The sequence below is a fragment of the Lactuca serriola genome, chromosome 6 (assembly GCF_051521515.1).
Source record: "Lactuca serriola cultivar US96UC23 chromosome 6, Lser_US96UC23_V15, whole genome shotgun sequence".
Taxonomy (NCBI): domain Eukaryota; kingdom Viridiplantae; phylum Streptophyta; class Magnoliopsida; order Asterales; family Asteraceae; genus Lactuca; species Lactuca serriola.
The window spans coordinates 32,644,888-32,663,962 of record NC_136413.1 but is presented as its reverse complement, the minus strand read 5'-3'; positions in this window follow the sequence as shown (position 1 = coordinate 32,663,962).

The following is a 19,075-nucleotide window of genomic DNA, read 5'->3' as shown; positions in this document are numbered from 1 at the left end:
AACATGGCCATGGCTTGGATGGAAACGGGTTCAAGACTCCTTTTATGTCTCTAGAGGCTAAATATCATAGGAAAGAGGGATTGCTTGGCATACAACCCATGAGAAGCAACTTATCCTACTCAAAAGGGTAAAAAAGTCCCACAAATCAACATTAAAGGAGATCTAAGTTATGTGTGATTAAGCTAAGAGCTTTTTACCTTAAAAGGCTGCCAAAGATGAATGTAAACCTGGATCTTGATCCTCTTCCACAAGATTCATAGCTCCAAGCTCTTCTAACTATCTTCTATAACACAAAAACACACTTAAAATCTCAAAGGAGAAGCTCTCAATTGGATTAGGGTTTCTGGAGGACAAGGAGGCCCAAAGGGGAATTAAGTGGCTTAAATAGGGTGCAAAACCCCGAAAATAGGGTTTCCTCCTGGCAGACCTACTCGTCGAGTCCATGCTTGGACTCGCCGAGTAGACCCTTTAAACCCCGCGTCCTCTCTGGCATCTACTTGACGAGTTAGGGCCACCAACTCGTCGATTAACTCAAAAATGATACTTTAAATTTTTTAATTGCATTCGAAGAACGGGGTGTTGCAATTCCCCCCTACTTGTCTTAGAATTCATCCTCAAAGTCTGATGTGTCTGAAAACAACTCTGAGTAGTGCTCCCTCATCTCCTCCTAGGGGCTCCCATGTCCACTCTGAACCCTTACAGTGCTTCCACTCCACCTTCACTAACTTGACCATTTTCTTCCTCAGCTCCTTCGTCTTGCGATCCAGAATCGGCACCAATCTCTCTATGTAATTTAGGCTGTCATCAACCTGAATATCTTCTAAGGGTACCACTGCTGAATCATCCACCAGGCACTTCTGTAGCTGGGAAACGTGGAAAGTGTTGTGGATCTGGCTGAGCTCTGCTTGAAGGTCTAACCGGTAAGCAACCCGACCCACCCGGGCCAAAACCCTAAGCGAACCTATGAACCTGCGGCCTAGCTTTCCTCGCTTCCAAAACCGGAGAACACCCTTCCAGGGTGACACCTTTAGGAGGACCATGCCACTCACCTGAAACTCCAAATCCAAACACCGCTTGTCGGTGTAGCTCTTCTGCCGGCTCTAAGCCATCTAGAGCCTGCTCCGGACCTGATGGATCCGCTCTGTGGTCTTGAGTACTAACTTCATACTCCCCATGACCCTCTGACCGACCTCACCATAACAGATCGAGTTCCTACACTTCCTCCCGTAAAGCATCTCGAAAGGAGGCCGGTCTATACTGGAGTGGTAGCTGTTGTTATATGAAAATTCCGCTAACGGAAGATACGTATCCCAACCGCCACCAAAATCTAGCACGCATGCTCGAAGCATGTACTTGAGAGTCTGAATCGTCCTCTCGCTTTGTCCGTCCTTCTAGGGGCGGAAAGCAGTGCTGAAGTGGAGACGAGTACCCATCTCCTCGTGAAACCGCTTCCAAAATCTAGAAGTGAAATGGACATCTCAGTTTGACACTATCGAGACAGGCACTCCATGACGTGCCACTATCTCTCGCATGTAAATATCGTCCAAATTTTCAAATGAGATGCTCTCCAGGATTGGTATAAAGTGAGCGCTCTTGGTCAATCGATCCACGATGACCCATATCGAATCGACCCCACGTGCGGTCCTGAGAAGCTTAGTATTGAAATCCATGGTGATATCCTCCCATTTCCACATGGGAATGTCTAATGGCTGCATCTTGCTGTGAGGCCTCTGGTGCTTTGCCTTGATCTTCTTTTAGGTCAGGCATCTCTGCACATACCAAGTTATGTCTCGCTTCATGCAGGGCCACTAGTAATCAGGTAAAAGATATCTGTACATCTTTGTCGCCCCTGGATGGATGGAGAACCTGGACTTGTGGGCCTCGTCCATCAATACCGGCTAGACTCCGCCCTAGTACGGTAATGAGACCCTCCCATATAAGGTGAACAACCCTCGACTATCGTAATCAAACAAAGCTACTCGGCCCACAATCCTCTCGCACTTTTGGCGCTCCTCCTTCAGGCCCTCGACCTGCGCCTCCCAAATCTGCTCTAACAGTGGAGTGATCACTGTCATCCTCAGACAGATGTCTCAGATCGGGGCCGCCACCGCCTTGCGGCTCAGGGCATCGGCCACTACATTGACCTTGCCAGGGTGGTAAAGGATCTCACAATCATAGTCCTTCACCATATCCAACCACCGACGTTGCCTCATATTTAGATTCGGCTGATCCATGAGGTATCTCAAACTCTTGTGATCCACAAAAATGGTACACCGGAACCCATAGAGGTAATGCCACCTGTAACGCCCCGATTCCCAGGTATTGATTTTTTATATAAGAATTTTCTTGATTTCAAGGTCTACTCGATGAGTTGGTTGCCCGACTCATTGAGTAGCAGTGGGTTGGTCTACGTGTTTAGGTGACCTACTCGCCGAGTCCAAGGAGGGACTCGACGAGTAGGAATTGGAGGATGAAATCCTAATTTCCGAGGTTTTGCACCCTATTTAAAGGATCATTGGCCTCCCCAGCCTCCCCTTCACAGCCTCTTGATACTCCGTAGCCCTAACTCATGTGAGTGTGCTCCATTTGTGTGTCTTAAGCTTTGAATAAGGATTTTTGGTGAGAAAAGCTTGGGGAAGCAGCAACTAGAAGCGAGGAACACGTGGGAATCAGAGATCTACCTCAGTTGGCATCCTTTGGAAGGTATTAAGCTGTTAGCTTGGCCTCATTTCATTCTAGATCTTTTTTGGGTGGATTTTAGGAAGCTTTTCTTGTGTTTGAGCTATGATTTGAAGTTGCAACTTCAGATCTGAACTCTCTTTGGTCTCTAAGTCCATAAAGTTGTCAGCTTTGGCAAGTATGAACCTCCTCTTAAGTGTAAGACTTCTTTGCAAGCTTAGTTTGTCATTTTAAGACTTTAGAGCTTTGCATGCACGTAAAGTTTGCAACGTTACGTGATAAGCATGCCTTGGGAAGCTGGATCTACAATATGGAACCTTTGCATGGCTTAAAAAGCATCTGTATGGATGAAGGAGTGAAGGGACTCGCCAAGTTGCATGGTTAACTTGGCGAGTCCGATGAAGATTGTCGTAGGCTCTGCGAGTCAGATGAGTGGCTCGGCGAGTCAGCTAGGGTTTTCCCAACCTTTGGATATGTATGAACTTGACGAGTTGCAAGGGAAACTCGATGAGTCGGCCAAGGAGTTTACGACCACAAACCTTAGGAACTCGACGATTCGCTCTAGTGACTCGGTGAGTTGGCAAGTTATGCAAGGAACTCGGTGAGTAACTGAGGGTACTCGACAAGTTGAGGTCAACATGGACTGTTGACCTTGATAGTTGACTTTAAATTTGACCAAGGGTTGACCAGTTGACTTCTGGGGACATTTTGGGAAATTGGAAATTTACAAGCATGGTTCTATGGTGGATATAGGTGGTGGAGTTTTTTCCGAAGATCTGAGAGTTTGAGTTTATCTTCGACTCGACAGTGTGAGGTGAGTTACCCTTATTATATCAATGGGTCTAAGGCACCAAGGTCGAACCTTTATGGATTGTATCTGTTTATGGCATGATATGTTTATTAATTACATCCTGGTAGTTAGGATGGTGATATGCTTATGCTTAGTGGCCTGGTTAGGTCAGTGTCCTGGTCATTGGAGGATGCTACGTTAGTGACCAATTAGGTCTGTATCCCGGTTAGTGGGATGTTGCTATGATTAGTGATCTGATAGATCGGTTTGATTGTTAGATGATATGAGCTAGTATATGATATTTATATGAACATGTTTGTTGATTGGGGGTTGGGTTGAGGCGGTCCTGCTTTGTGTTGAAGGCCAACATACTCGGTGAGTGGTCCGGATAGGTTGAAGGCCCTGTGAGGCAGTCCAGTGATGTCGAAGGCTCGGGAGCAGTCCAGATAGGCTGAAGTCCCTGCGAGGCGGCCCATTCAGGCCGAAGGCTCATTATGCATGTTGTTATGTATTTGTTGATATGACATGATTATGGTTATTTGAGTTGGTACTTTGGAGAAACTCACTAAGCTATCGGGCTTACAGTTTTAGTTTATTATTTCAGGTATATCAGGGGATCGCGGCAAGGCGAAGGCATGATCGTACTGTTGGAATAGTGTCCAAGGTCATTACCTATTGGTAATATTTCTAATAATAGCAGGGTCCTTTTGGGTTGCCCTCAAGACCTAAATTGAGTAAAATAAATAAAGGAGAAATTAGTTTATTAATTATTATGGTTAATAATTAATTAGAAACTAATTGGAAATATATTTTGGGAATTAATTAACAGTTTAATTAATTAAAGGGTTGAATGTTCATTAATCGATAGTTGGTTAATCAGGAATGTTCCAAAAACCTATGGAATTAGGGTTGGATGAAAATCACTCCATCCGACATGGGAAAGGAGTGAAATTTTGTGGTTAGGCCTCCATCCCACATAGGAAGGAGTACTAAACCCTATGAGGCATCCAAGGCTATAAATAGGGCCTTAGGGGTTTCATTCCTCCTAGCATCTTGGCTTGAAGTATTCGTCAACCATTCTTCCTCCCCATCTTAGGGACGATTTATAACCCCTTTGGGTTTGTGAAATTGACCCTTCTCCTAGTTATTTTTATTCCTCTCTTTGGTGTCATTAGGTGTGATACCATTAGAGGGATTTTGGTTTGGGTCCTTTCATCCAACCAACTTCATGGAGGTTCATGATCTCAAGCATGGAGATCAAGGGCTACATAAGAGGTATGTTTTCTTACTTATGTTTTAGTTTTCTAGGGTTGATATAATTAGCATGAAGCCATAGATCCATAGGATGCATGTACACTTAAGTATATCGTTGTTTCGATTTTTCCGCTGCCTAGTTTTAGAGTGTATTTGATGCGTAGAAAATCCAACACTTACAGCTCCTCATGTTTTATTTATGTTTCTAGGAAAACTTTGATATAGACTATTTTGAAAACAAATCTGTAATAACTGTTGGTTTTTAATATTTTGAAAAGTATAATATTGGCTTGAATTTTATGGGTGTTACACCGCCAAATCTTAAGGGTGAACACCACTGCCCCCAACTCTAAATCGTACGTTGAATAGTTAGCCTCTTGAGGCTTCAACTGCCTCGAAGCATAAGCTATCACCTGACCTTGCTGCATCAACACTGCTCCTATACCTGCTCCCAAACCTATGCGAAAAGTCAGTGTGCGCGACCTCATCATAGCCGCCACCTCAGTGCGAAAAGCACTCAACCTCTCATCCAAAAGCTCAAGGATACCCTCCTTGAACGTGCCAAAGATCACATGAGTCTGGTCTAGTATGCTGCGCGTGATCTTTGAGGAGATGAACTCCCTGGTCTGCTCGTCTAGATGCTCAGCTCCAGAGCCTGAGCCTAATCCCTCACCGGCACCTAAATTGTCGACTACTGGTCTAGGACGTAAAACCACCATTCTGAAAAACACAACATAACAAATATCATAATACTAAACATAATTAGAGGGATCTCAAACACTACAAGTTCCATGGCTTTATCTCAACCTTCCTTGATTCGAGTACGGATCCTCTGCCTTCAGTAGTCCGGGTCCATACTACCTTCCACATCTATCTGTACTTTTCTCAAGAATTGCCTTGACTCCACCAAGTCCCATCTACTACTACTGCCTCACGTGCTACTCTCTTCCTAGGCTTGCCCTAGGGTAATCACCATCCCACTCTCCGTCATCAACTGCATAAGAAGTCCCGGCTACCTTCCGCTAACTAACTCGCGGATACTATCACATATTACTCAGACCAGATAATTCTTCGAATGATAGATCCTACCCTACAACGGTTAGACTTAAAAAAGAGCTGCGAGATAGAGCTAGACCTAACCTTCTGAAATTATTTTGTCCTTGCAATATGTAACGTAACATATTCGTTTACTAGTTACTGAAAGAAAACTAGAACTCCTAAAAAGCACAAAGCAAGCAGCATTCGGACATTGAGTATACATAATCAAGCATATACTACTCAGCTATCATACTGTCTAATCTGTACTAGTATGCAGTTCATAAGGATGATACACATATAACAGGCACATAAGGCATCCTTCCTAGATCCTTAGTCCTAATATAACATGCTGTTCTCATAAAGCTGAAAAAAACATATCATAACATAAACTTGTATGGGTAATTTCGGAGTACTTACTTGAGCTCGGCTGATTGCATGCACCACACCCTTTTTCTCTTTTCAAAATTCCTTTTCTATTTTCAAAATCCTTTTTGTAAAAATGATTTCCTTTTGAAAATTTTATACCACTTCCTTAGTTTGAGTCCAGACACACCCGAAAGTGTGCCCGAATCCCTCAAACCAAGGCTCTGATACCAACTTGAAACGTCCCAAAAACACGGTGGAAAATTTCGTTTGAAGATTATTATAAAGCTATAAAACACCCATAATCATAAAGAAAACCATACATCATGTATCTCAAAACATCGTCAAATACTGTGACAAAACATATGATAAAATATCGGAGTCTCAAAACAATCCCAGGCTAAATACTGTGGTGTGTGCCATGCGATCACCCCGAGCCCTTCCCCTTGCTATCGGAAGTACCTGAAACCAAAACTGAAACTGTAAGCACGAAGCTTAGTGAGTCTCCCCAAACTACCACATATCATACAAATATCATACAACTATGAGACACTGGCCCCGCCCACTCTCATGGAGATTTAGGCCCCACCCACACTCTGCTGTCTAGGAGATTCAGGCCCCGCCCACACTCCACTGTCTCGGAGATTTGGGCCCCGCCCACACTCCACTGTCTAGGAGATTCAGGCCCCGCCCATACTTTGCTACTAACATGCATTCAAGTATCACACAGACAACAAGTATTACCTTTTCTTTTCAAAAAAAAAGTATCACACAGACAACAAGCATATCTACCAAGTAATCACATATCTATGCTCAAGTAATACTAAGAGAATCAGGTCCCGCCCATACTAGACTGCTACGAGATTCGGGCCCCACCCACACTCAGCTACTAACATATCATATAGACGTGTCGGCCTTGGTGCCTTCGACCCGTCCCTACTGAAAGGAAACTCACCTCAAATGACTGACTGCTGAAAATCTAGGTGAGGAATCCCTCTCTGCTGCTCTGGCGACTCTTCGGCTATAAATTACATACTGACACTTAGTCAAAAACTGATAACTATACTTAGTGTAAAATAACCATTTTACCCCTGTTCAAAGTCAACATCCTGGTCAAGGTCAACTTTCCAAGTTGACCAAACTCGTAGAGTCAGCCTTGTGACTCGCCGAGTCCTAGAACTCAAAACCCTAGAATCGCAAATCGGCTTGCGGAGTCACCCCATGACTCGTCGAGTTCCCAAGCTACTTGTCATCGTGATTGTTCGAACTGACTCGTCGAGTCGTCCTCAGACTTGCCGAGCCCTAGCATAATCGGAAAAAGGGACAAGATCATCCAACTCACTAAGTTCCTTAATCAACTCATTGAGTCCTATGAACATCATGAAGGTTTCTTCATCGGACTCCCTGAGTCCCCTTATGAACTCGTCGATTCCCTTGCAGATCTAACCTAGTTAACTAATTTCACCATTCTACATCTCCAAAATACAGATCTAGGTCGTTTTCATGGTCCATTTCTATAAAGTTGGAGACTTGATGGCTTTGCACACCTCAAATGGACCAAACTTAAGTTATAGCAACCTACTTCCAAGAACATGAACATGGCTTGGATGGAAACGGGTTCAAGACTCCTTTTATGTCTCTAGAGGCTAAATATCATAGGAAAGAGGGATTGATTGGCATACAACCCATGAGAAGTAACTTATCCTACTCAAAAGGGTCAAAAAGACCCACAAATCAACATTAAAGGAGATCTAAGCTATAGGTTATCAAGCTAAGAACTTTTTACCTCAGAAGGCTGCCAAAGATGAATTTAAACCTGGATCTTGATCCTCTTCCACAAGCTTGATAGCTCCAAGTTATTCCAACTATCTTCTATAACACAAAAACACACTCAAAATCTCAAAGGAGAAGCTCTCAATCGGATTAGGGTTTCTGGAGGACAGGGAGGCTGGTAATGGAGGCCCAAAGGGGAATTAAGTGCTTAAATAGGGTGCAAAACCCCAAAAATAGGGTTTCCTCCTGGCAGACCTACTCGTCGAGTCCATGCTTGGACTCGCTGAGTAGACCCTTTAACCCCCGCGTCCTCTCTGGCATCTACTCGACGAGTTAGGGCTACCAACTCGTCAAGTAGCTCAAAAATAATACTTTAAAATTTTAATTGCATACCAGGAACGGGGCGTTACAATTACCTATCATCGTCAACAGTGACAAAATGTTTTCATTTAGGTTTTCGTCGGAAGACATTTTCATCGACTTATTCTTCGCGAGACTGATTTTAGATTTTTTGTTTGAAAACAGTGAATAGATCGTTCTGCAAATGATTTTCCTGTAATGGGGAAACGATGAAATGTACGAAGAGGGAAATAATGGTTTTGCTGACAAGATTTGATGTGAGATGAAATTACACAAGTGTCATGGACTGTTTAATATATTTTGTAGTATTTACAAGTTTGTCGCTGTGTGTTTGTTAGTTTTAAGCTCATTAAATGATTAATTGAAAATGGTTCTCCGATTCTTAACATTTTTTTTCACAATTTAGCTATATATATATATATATATATATATATATATATATATATATATATATATATATATATATATATATATATATATATATATATATATAACAAAATATTCAACTGGATATCTAAGTAAAATGTGATTTTTATTCTATTGGATTTTGAGTAGATATTTTTTCTTTTTGAAAAATATTATTTTATGGAACACATAATAATTGTGAAAATTTAATATTATAAAAATGTTGGTTATTCATTGACTCGGTATATATTGGTATGAATTCGACTATTCAAAACTATATTGATTATTGAAACGGAACCCATTATGTTTTTATTTTTTTAATAGATTTGAAGGTATATGGGTATGAATTCGATTATTCAAGACCACAAGGATTATTGAAACGTGACAAATTATGCTTTTATTTTTTTTTTTAATGGATTTGAGTCGATGGGATTCGTTTCAAATCCATCCCGTTAAGGTTTAGTCATGATGAATTATTTTTATCTTGAAATGATGGGAGCTAAAGTTGGCGTCTCTGTTGTTTAAGGTTAAGGTCTAGGCCATGCCAAGTTAAATATTGTAATATTGACTTTGACAATATATATATATATATATATATATATATATATATATATATATATATATATATATATATATATATATATATATATATATATTTCGAACGACAAAATTTGTATAAAATTTTACCTATGATCTAAAAAAACAGATCAAAAAAGAAAATAAGAAGTGTTCACAAGGTTAAAAAGCCAACCAACTCGTTGATATTTGATAATATCTTAAGTTTTGTTGGTATTTTTTAATATATTAATGTGAATACGAGTTTTGTCCTTAATTTTGGTAAACAGTAAAAATTAATTTCGTATTTTGCTGGTGTTGATATAATTAGCTATTTCCCCCTAACTTCTAATTTCCTCGATTTAATCAAGCCAGCTTCGCTATGATGTTGCATTTCAACTGTATATAAGAGTAGATAGATGGAAGGTCTCTGTTTCTGTTAAAAAGGACAAGGTATCTATCTATAATGGTCCAATTCATTTAATTGATACATAGACTCGTGGGCTTCTTCATTACTCTAAATAAGCCCTTTACATAACTAATGTTGTGTATTTACATTTTATCTGTGAGTTTATTTAAGAAACGGGAGGAAAAAAAGAAGAAAGTGAAGGGCAAAGAGGAAAAATGGAATTTATTATTTTAATTGTATTACTGATTTAGAAATAATTACTTATTTAAAAAGAATGAAAGGAAATGGTTTTTAAGTGTTCTTGAGTTTCAGGGAAGGCAACAACTTTGAAAACTTTAATCATAATTAAGCGTTGTGGAAGATAAATCATAGTAACAAGACTTTTTGAAAAGTTTAAGCATTAACGTGGAAATAAAAATGACTACGTCTTAAAGGTTCAATTTTATATATTAAACCTCAAAAGAAATACAATATTAATAAAAGAATGATGTGAAATCAAGTCCACAAAGAAAGGAAACCAAATCTCTATATCTCTCTAATATATCACAATCTAAACATATATTTTATTTTAAAAACAAATCTTAACATTCCCCCTCAAGTTGGTGCATATATATCACACATACCCAACTTGCTAAGAAAATTGGAAAAAACTCTCTTTGAGGTTGCTTTGGTCAGGATGTCTGCAAGCTGGTCTTCTGATCAGATCTTTGGTAATGTCAATGTCTGATTGTCTAACTTTTCTTTGATGAACAATCTATCTACTTCTACATGTTTCGTACGGTCATGATGAACTGGATTATGGGCAATGTCACGAGCTGATTTATTATCACAAAAAAGCTGAACAGGTTGTTTGAGGGGATAACCCAAATCTCGTAGAAGACGTTTAAGCCACCATGACTCACAAATTATAACACCTTGTTTCAAATCGTTTCATAATTCAGAGCCTTGACCCGAAGATTAATTATCATAAGACTTCGGACCTTGGGAGAGAGAGGTTTAGACCCTTTTGGTAATGGATAATGTAGGTGGTGGGTAGTGAGTGTTCGGTTTGTGTTTTGGAGCCCAAGTGTATAACAATAAAGTGATGGTGTGGATCTTTCATGAATTTTGGATTTAAGTTCGGAAGGTTTCAAGGTAAATGGGAGTTGATTGGAATGTAGAGCTTCTCATTACATTTCCGTGGATATAAAGAACGTCGAAATCAGAGTTGGAACGAAGAAGTTATGACCGTTTGAAGTTATGAGGATTCTGGGCCAAGTACACTGGGCATACAGGGAGTACATTGAGCGTTCCTGGCTCAAGTTGATCGTGGAAGGAAACCACATATGTCGGGTGTACATGGCGTACACTGGGCATACAGACTCTTGGGATAAACCCTAATTTTTAGGGTTTGGACCATATTTAAACACTTTATCTTTCTCTTGGACCTTCTTATCACCAGCCTCCTTCCCTCTAAAGACTCCCCACGAAACCCTAGCTTCTTCTTGTGTGTTTTTGAGCCTTGGTAGTAATATTTTGGCATTTTGGTACTCTTTGAAGAAGGAAGATCTTGGTGGTGAAGCTTTGGTTGGATTAGAGCTTAAGGATCTAGAGTCTTCATCAACTTTGCTAGTATTTGAAGGTATAAAGCTCTTATCTTGATGACTCGAAGTGTTACATCTAGTTTAGGGCTTGTTTTGAGTTTTATATGGTCCATTGAGTCATCTTTGCGAGTATGAGCTACTCTTGGAAGCTTAGAATGTTAGATCTTAGCATTTCAGATGTTATTAGGGCATAAAAATGTCATTTTGATGGGTTTTGATGAACCATGCAATAGTTGGTGTCCATATTGTGAACTTAGATGAATAAAAACAAGTATTGGGTCCCAATAAGGCATGCAAAGGAGTAAAGTTGCCAACTTTACATATTAAGACTTCATTTAGTAGTAGATTTGAGGTTTGGACATTGTGGGCTTAATGGATTAAGTCATTCGGATTGAGAGATGGGGACTGACCAGTACATTAGGCATACTCCAGAGTACGCTACGCATACTGGGCTAAACACGCATACGTCGGGCGTAAGTCTAAGTATGCAGGGCGTGCTCAGCAGCTGTTGACTTTTGTGGACATGTGGACTTTTGGTCAAATGCTGAGTGGCTTGGACTTATTAGGGGAAAACTTCTGTTTTGCCCATTTATGGAATTGTGGAGTTGTTGAATCGTTCGATGGGTACTATCTTAATTATTAATTTGGATAATGGTTTTGGTTTGATTAGTGTGCATGAAGCTTTCTTAGCATCAAATTGTGAGCATAGTTGGTTATCGGCTGATTAAGTTGAGTCTCCTCATTGTGCCCGTGGATCGAAGGCACCAATGCCAATCCACTCATATTTGTTATATGCTAGTTGTCTTTGTGACTCTTGCATGGTATGTTGGGCTAGGCCCACTGTATGATAGGCTAGGCCCATTTGTATGTTGGGCTGAGCACATGGACCGGGAAGAGCTAAGCCCATTGTATGTTATGTAGGTTGCTAGTTGTCTCTATGACTCTTGCATTTGTATGTCGGGTTAGGCTCATTGCTTTGGTTGGGCTAGGCCCATTATGGTGGGTTGGCCCCAATATGTGGGCTATACCCAATGAAATGTATGGTATGCGGTATTTTGGGGAACTCTCTAAGCTTTGTGCGTACGGTTTTATGGTTACGGTTTTAGGTACTTTCGGTTCGAAAGGGAAGATCCCGACTTGATTGTAGTGCATCCACCTATGTTTCCGTAATTATATGATTTTGGGATTGTACTATGATAACTGTTTTTATTCTGAAATACTTTTAAATGATTTGAAAATAGATAATTGGTGTTTCTGGTTGAATTAAAAATGAAAATTTTACCTTATAATTTTTGGGATGTTACAAGTTGGTATCAGAGTCTTGGTTTGAGGGATTCGGGTATACTCTTGGGTGTAACTGAACTCAAACTTAGGAGTTGATAATCTTTTAAAAGTAAATGGATTTCTGAAAAGATTTTATAGAGAAAAAGGAGGTGTGATGCGTGCAATTGGTCGAGCTCATGTAAGTGACTCCTAGAATACCCATACATGTTGAGATGCTATATGATATGATTGTTTACATGCTTGGATAAGGCTAGGAATACTTTTAGGAATTACATGATAGATTGGCCTGATATATGATGCCTTGTAGCCTAGGAAGCATTGGATGCTATGATTCGGAATATGTATTGGTGACAATAATTGCTAAGTGTATATTTTAAAAATTATATACGATTATGATCATGTAGCCCTAGAATGACTGATTTGGCCTCATTTCATGTTCCTTGTTTGGTTGTGGTCCTAGGGTAGAGTCTTTTATTCGATAATCTATTTAATTATGTATTGTGTATTATTTACATGCATAAGGAAAACGACAGTGAGAGTGGAAGTTCCTAGCATGAGTTGTAGTAAGTGAGTTGTGGATGCTCTTCGTTTGTTCTATGGCTTGGAGTGTTACTACATGAATGCTGCTTGCTTTGTGCTTTGTGGAACTCTTAGTGATGTGAGTTAACTCTTAAGTGAATATGTCAAGTCACATGTTGCAAAAGTTAAATAATCTGAGAGTGATGGATTTGACTCTATTGCACAACTCTTGTTTGAGTTTAACCGTTGTAGGGGTTAAGTCTATTACTTGAAGGATTATCTAAGCTTTGAGACATGTGATTATATTCATGAAGTAGTTAGCTGATATTAGTGGGGGTTCTTCGTCAACTGATTGTAGGGTGAGGTCGGGAACCTAGAGGAACCTAGGAAGTGCTTTAGAGGGTTTGATTGCACTGTTTAGCGAGTACTTGAAGTACCAGTTTGAGAAGGTGACGTGGAGGATTTGGGATAATTATTGAGGAAAGTATGGATATGTGTGGAAGGTAGTATTAGGCCCGTACTACTAAATACACAAGATCCATACTCAAATCGAGGATAGTCACGGAGAATCTAGGTGGCATAGGGATTGAAGATTATTGGGTATGTTCTGATCATTTATATGGTTTATTTTTAGTAATGTGGTCACTCATGGAGGTTCTGGTAGTTGTTCTAGTATCGGTGATGGTTTGGGTTCGGGCTCTGGGGTCGGATATATGGATGATCGGATGTGTGAGCTCATTTCATCAGAGATTACCCGCAGTATTCTTTAGCAGACTCCGATGATATTCAGTACGATCAATGAGGGTATCATGGAGATTTGTTTCCTATCTTCTGAAAGACAAAGTTTTTTCCCCGAGGGGTTGAAGGTCAGATTTGCTTCTTGTCTTCTAAAAGAGGAGCTCATGATTGGTGGGAGGAGGTAGATTTCTCTTTAGGAGGCAAAGCCATTGAGTCGATGACTTGGGATGAGTTTGTAACCCAGTTTAGTGCGGAGTTTGCACCAACTATTGAGGTGAAGAAATTGGCGAGGGAGTTTCAGGGCCCTCGCCAGATGACTGAGACGGTGGCGGAGAACACCGCTAAGTTTAGGGAGAGGGCTCTTTTAGTTCCACAGTATGCCACAGATGAGTAAATGAAGAAGATAAGGTACCATGATATGTTGCGAGACGATATTATGGAGTTTATGAGCTTTTCAGCTTGTCAGACTTTGGAGGATATTATTACTAGAGCTCGAGAGCGGGATATTGATTTGGATCACCTCGGGAAGAGGAAGCCAGGGCAGATTTAAATCATAGTGGGCAAAGTGAAGAGGACCAAGACTCAGGATTTACGTTTGGCAGGCTGTGAGGTTCGGGGCTGTTGTGCCAAGTGTGGGAGGACTCATGCGGGAGGCTATCGAGAGGCAGACCAAAGATGTTTTAGTTGTGGTTAGATGGGTCATTTCAGTAGGGATTGCCCCTGTGGATCGGTTCCGATGCATTTTCACTACAACCAGGTGGGCTACAAGAAGGTTGATTGTCCTGGGTTGATAGGTGGAGCAGTAGCACCTGCTCTAGTTACTTTGAGGATCACTAGCAGTGGTGAGGGTAGCACGGAAGTCCCAAAAACAAGGAGTCGAACATTGCAGCTTCAGTCAGGGGAGACCAGAGTTTCATCAGATGTTGTTGTAGGTATATTATCTTTTTTTTTTCTCGATGTATACACTAACCAAAATGACAAAAAGAAGCTAAAACAAGAAACAAAATTGATTTAGATTTCTAGTTCTTTTATAGTTGCGGTATTCGGTGATGGTGGTGGAAGATGGTGATAATGGTAGTTGTATGTGGTGTTCGTGGAAACGAAGTGGTGGATGGTGGCGATTTAAATGTATATTGAAGACGAAGATAGCTGTTGGTTCTAATTAATTAGGAGATGGGGAGAGAGACCTAAGAGTTTCTAGCCTAATGGTATCCGGTGTTGCTCTCTTTTCTTGAGGTTGAGAGTTCAAGTCCCGCAATGGACATAGGTAGAATAATTTAGATGTAATTTTATATATTTGCGGTTTAAAAAAAATTAGGAGAGAGAGAGAGAGAGAGAGAGAGAGAGAGAGAGAGAGAGATTATGACTCTTTTCTTGAGGTTGAGAGTTCAAGTCCCGTAATGGACATAGGTAGAATAATTTAGATGTAATTTAATATATTTACAGTTTAAAAAAAAATTAGGAGAGAAAGAGAGAGAGATTATGGTTTTATTTATATAAATATTAAAATAAAAAAAATAAAATAAAAGTAAGGCTTATATTAGCCATTTTAAAACAATTTAATCATTGTTAGCAAACGATGTTTGTCAAGGATTTTTGGTGCAATATTTGAAACTTTCAAGGACCAAGCCATGTTCTAAGTTCTTCGTAGGGACTTGTAATGGTATTTTTATGACCATATGGGCCATTTGTATAATTTTGTCTAAAAATATTGTTGATTTTATATATCTAAAATTGCTTTTACAAAATATAAAATTTTAGTTAAAAATAGACAAAATCACATAAAATGTCCTTATGGTTCACACAAAATATCTCTACAACTTCTTATGAACAAGAATTTTAAACATGGCCATTCTTTGAGATATTAACGCATAAAATCACATAAAATGTCCTTATGGTTCACACAAAATATCTCTACAACTTCTTATGAACAAGAATTTTAAACATGGCCATTCTTTGAGATATTAACGCATGTACTTTGCATGTCCTTTTCTCTCACATTTGTCAATTATGATCATTATCCCTTAATGCGTACCCGCATGTGAGCAAAATTATCCTTTCATGTAAGGCCTTTTTAATTTATATATACCAACGTTCACTTGCAGGCATTAATACATACATTTTTTTTAAACCACAACTATGCAATTCATAATATAATCCTAAAAACCATCTATATCTCATAGTAAAACTTGAACTTCTAACCTTTTATTTAAGAAAATCATTCATTACCGTTAGGCAAAATACCGTTTGATCATTATTAAAGACATTAAATTAAATAATTTAGTTAGCTTCTACTTTCTTCCCCTTCTAATTATTCTTCTTCAAACCTCATACGGTTAGACACCAAATCTCAATACTAATTTGCTCTTGTGGTAGCTAGCCCAACAAATATGGTTATATTTTGGACCAAATTGAATCCTGGTAAAAGATTTTGGTCTTATCGGCGCCATGGGTTTATTAGGTGGTTTTTCCATTAGATCCAATAAATAAGCAATCCACATGTGAAGTTTTAGCTTCCATTAGTACCATTAACTCATCGTATTGAAGCACAATCTAATCGTTACATTGTTCTTGGAGCTGCTGAATATCACTACAAGAAAAAAGGGTATTAGTGGCGACAAAAGTCGCCGCTATTGCTCACCGCTAATGACTGTATTTTTTGTCGCCGCTAAAAGTAGGTGTCGCCGTTATTGGCGTCGCCGTTAATGACTGTATTTCTTGTAGTGTATCTTGCTGTTTTGGTGTGTCATCTTTCATTATTTCCATTTTCCAAATAGGTATTACAATTATTCATTATTTTGAAGTTATTATTATTTGTTAAATTATTTTCTTGTAGGTGGTTACATGAAATGTTGATAATGCAGAATTCCCTCTTGCAACGGCCCTTTCGAAAATATTGAAATAATTTTATTATATTGTAAACCATCCTATTATCCATCTTTATCCCATAATATTTGACATCATTTGATATTTTTAAGGGTTAATTGTGAGAAATAGAAACTTACTTTACCAAAGTTCTCGATTATGGCGTCATACATTATGAAGTAGCAATCTACTTTTATATAAGTTGTAATTAGGAATTATGACAAAAGTACATTGCTATTATGAGTAAAAACTTATAGTATGTTGTATAATCGTGAAAAAAAAAATCGAAAATGGTTTGATATAAATAATTATTATTTGAAATTATGTAGCTACAATGAGGAATTACAGAAAAAATACATTGTTATTTCTCATCATTAAATCTATTTTATTCAAACTTCATGTGAAGGAATATTGTACTTAAAATCACATTTTTTACGCATTATGAGAATTGCTACTTGTTCATATCATTCATTTTTAAATTTTATTCTCCTTTAATGTCAACATTGGAGGGCATTTGTAGTATTTGACGATATATAAATATCTCTCTAGCTAACAACTCTCAATGACCGGTGTGGAATCCACGAGCTAATCAAGAAGGATACTCTACATTGGTTGTTGTCATCATGAGAATTATACATGAAACTTTTGATACATTTTTAAAAAGTAGATTGCTACTATTTTCTAGTATTATGCATTAAATGTCGAATATGAATTTAATGTATGTGGAATATCGAAACTCACTTTTCTATTTGTTGGTGTTCAAATATAAATTTGATGAATGTTTTAAGATTTTTCTTTGTTGAATATGTAATTATTTTTAATTTTTTCATGAATTTATAATTTTTTTTATAATGTCTAAACCCATTGTTAATCTGTCACAAATTTTTTTTGTCGGTAATATGTTAGTGAATTATTCCAAGATTTCGTCGGTAATTAATCCGTTAGTAAGATATTCCAAATTCCGTTGTTAATCCGTTAGTGAGTCATTTCGTCGGCAATCTATTGCAACCACATTCTGTCGGTATTCTGTTGCAAAAAATATTTCATTCGGTGGTCCGTTACTTTTTACCGATGGAAAAATTCATCACCAAAATTTGTCATAGCCGTCGGAAATCAGTTACAAACAATACTGACAAAAATATACCGACGGATTTTGGTCTGATCAAGACCGAAATACATTACTACAGAAAAATGCCCTACGAGAGAGAGTGATTCGTATCTACGACCTCCTCTTGGTTTTGCTTTGCCCCCTCTTTCCGAGAGCCCCTCTAGCATCAAGGCGGTGCAACAATAGTAGAAGCTGGAGATGCAACACTTCAGCCTGATCCACAGTATGTTAATGTCACCATCGAAATGGAAACCACTGAAACGTCTGGATATGCCCTCGTTTCGGTCGGTAAAGAATATTAGTGACGGATTAGCAACAGTTTTGACTGTCGGTAATGCTCATTTTTGTCGTAGTGTTATTCTTCTTCAAACCTCATACGGCTAAACTGCAAATCTCAATACTAATTTGCTCTTGTGGTAGCCCAACAAATATGGTTATATTTTGGACCAAATTGAATCCTGGTAGAAGATTTTTTGGTCTTATCAGCGCCATGGTTAAACATGTGGGTTTATTAGGTGGTTTTTCCATCAGCTCCGATAAATAAGCAATCCACATGTGAACCTTTAGTTTCCATTAGCACCATTAACTCATCGTATTTTTTTTTTCAAATGAGTCTTGCACATGCTACACATTTGAAACTATTGCAAAAGTAACAATGATCAAATGAAGCACAAAGATTTTCTCAAGTTTATGTTCGTAATTGAGTTTTAACAGATGAAGAAAATGTAGTAGGTTGCTTGGGACGGCCGATGTGAACATACACAAAAGGATTAGATATGCAAATATCTTCTTTAATTAATTAGCTTTAGGCAGTAGATTAAAAGAATCGACAATTTTGGCCTCACATGGCCGCACATGTTAAAGGACATCGGCCAAAATATAACGGGGTGAGAAAGAAAAGAGCCTACGTTCCAACATTACAAACTCTCAAGAACCAACCGTGTTCAAAAACTTTCTTAAAGACTCATACTGCTATTTTCTTTCAACTAGAGAGACCTTTTATCTAATCTTGTCTTGAAAATATCGTAAATAGTAAATGTCCAACATTTTATACTATTCATCTATCATCAGATAATTAAATATGAAATAACTTTACCTCACAATGAAAACTTTAACACAGTAAATTAACGCCAACTATTTTCCTTTCAGTCTATTTCTTATGTTACAACTATGAAAAGCTAATTCAGATTTTAATAGTTAGTAAATCATTTTGTTTAGTTACATTCTAAATAAAAATTTTATATTTCAAGTGAGGGTGTGAATTATAAATGAATAAAATATATATCTTGTGCATGCCGGTGGAAAACATGAAAGACAAAAGGATGGGAAAATAAATAGTGTTAAGTAAATCT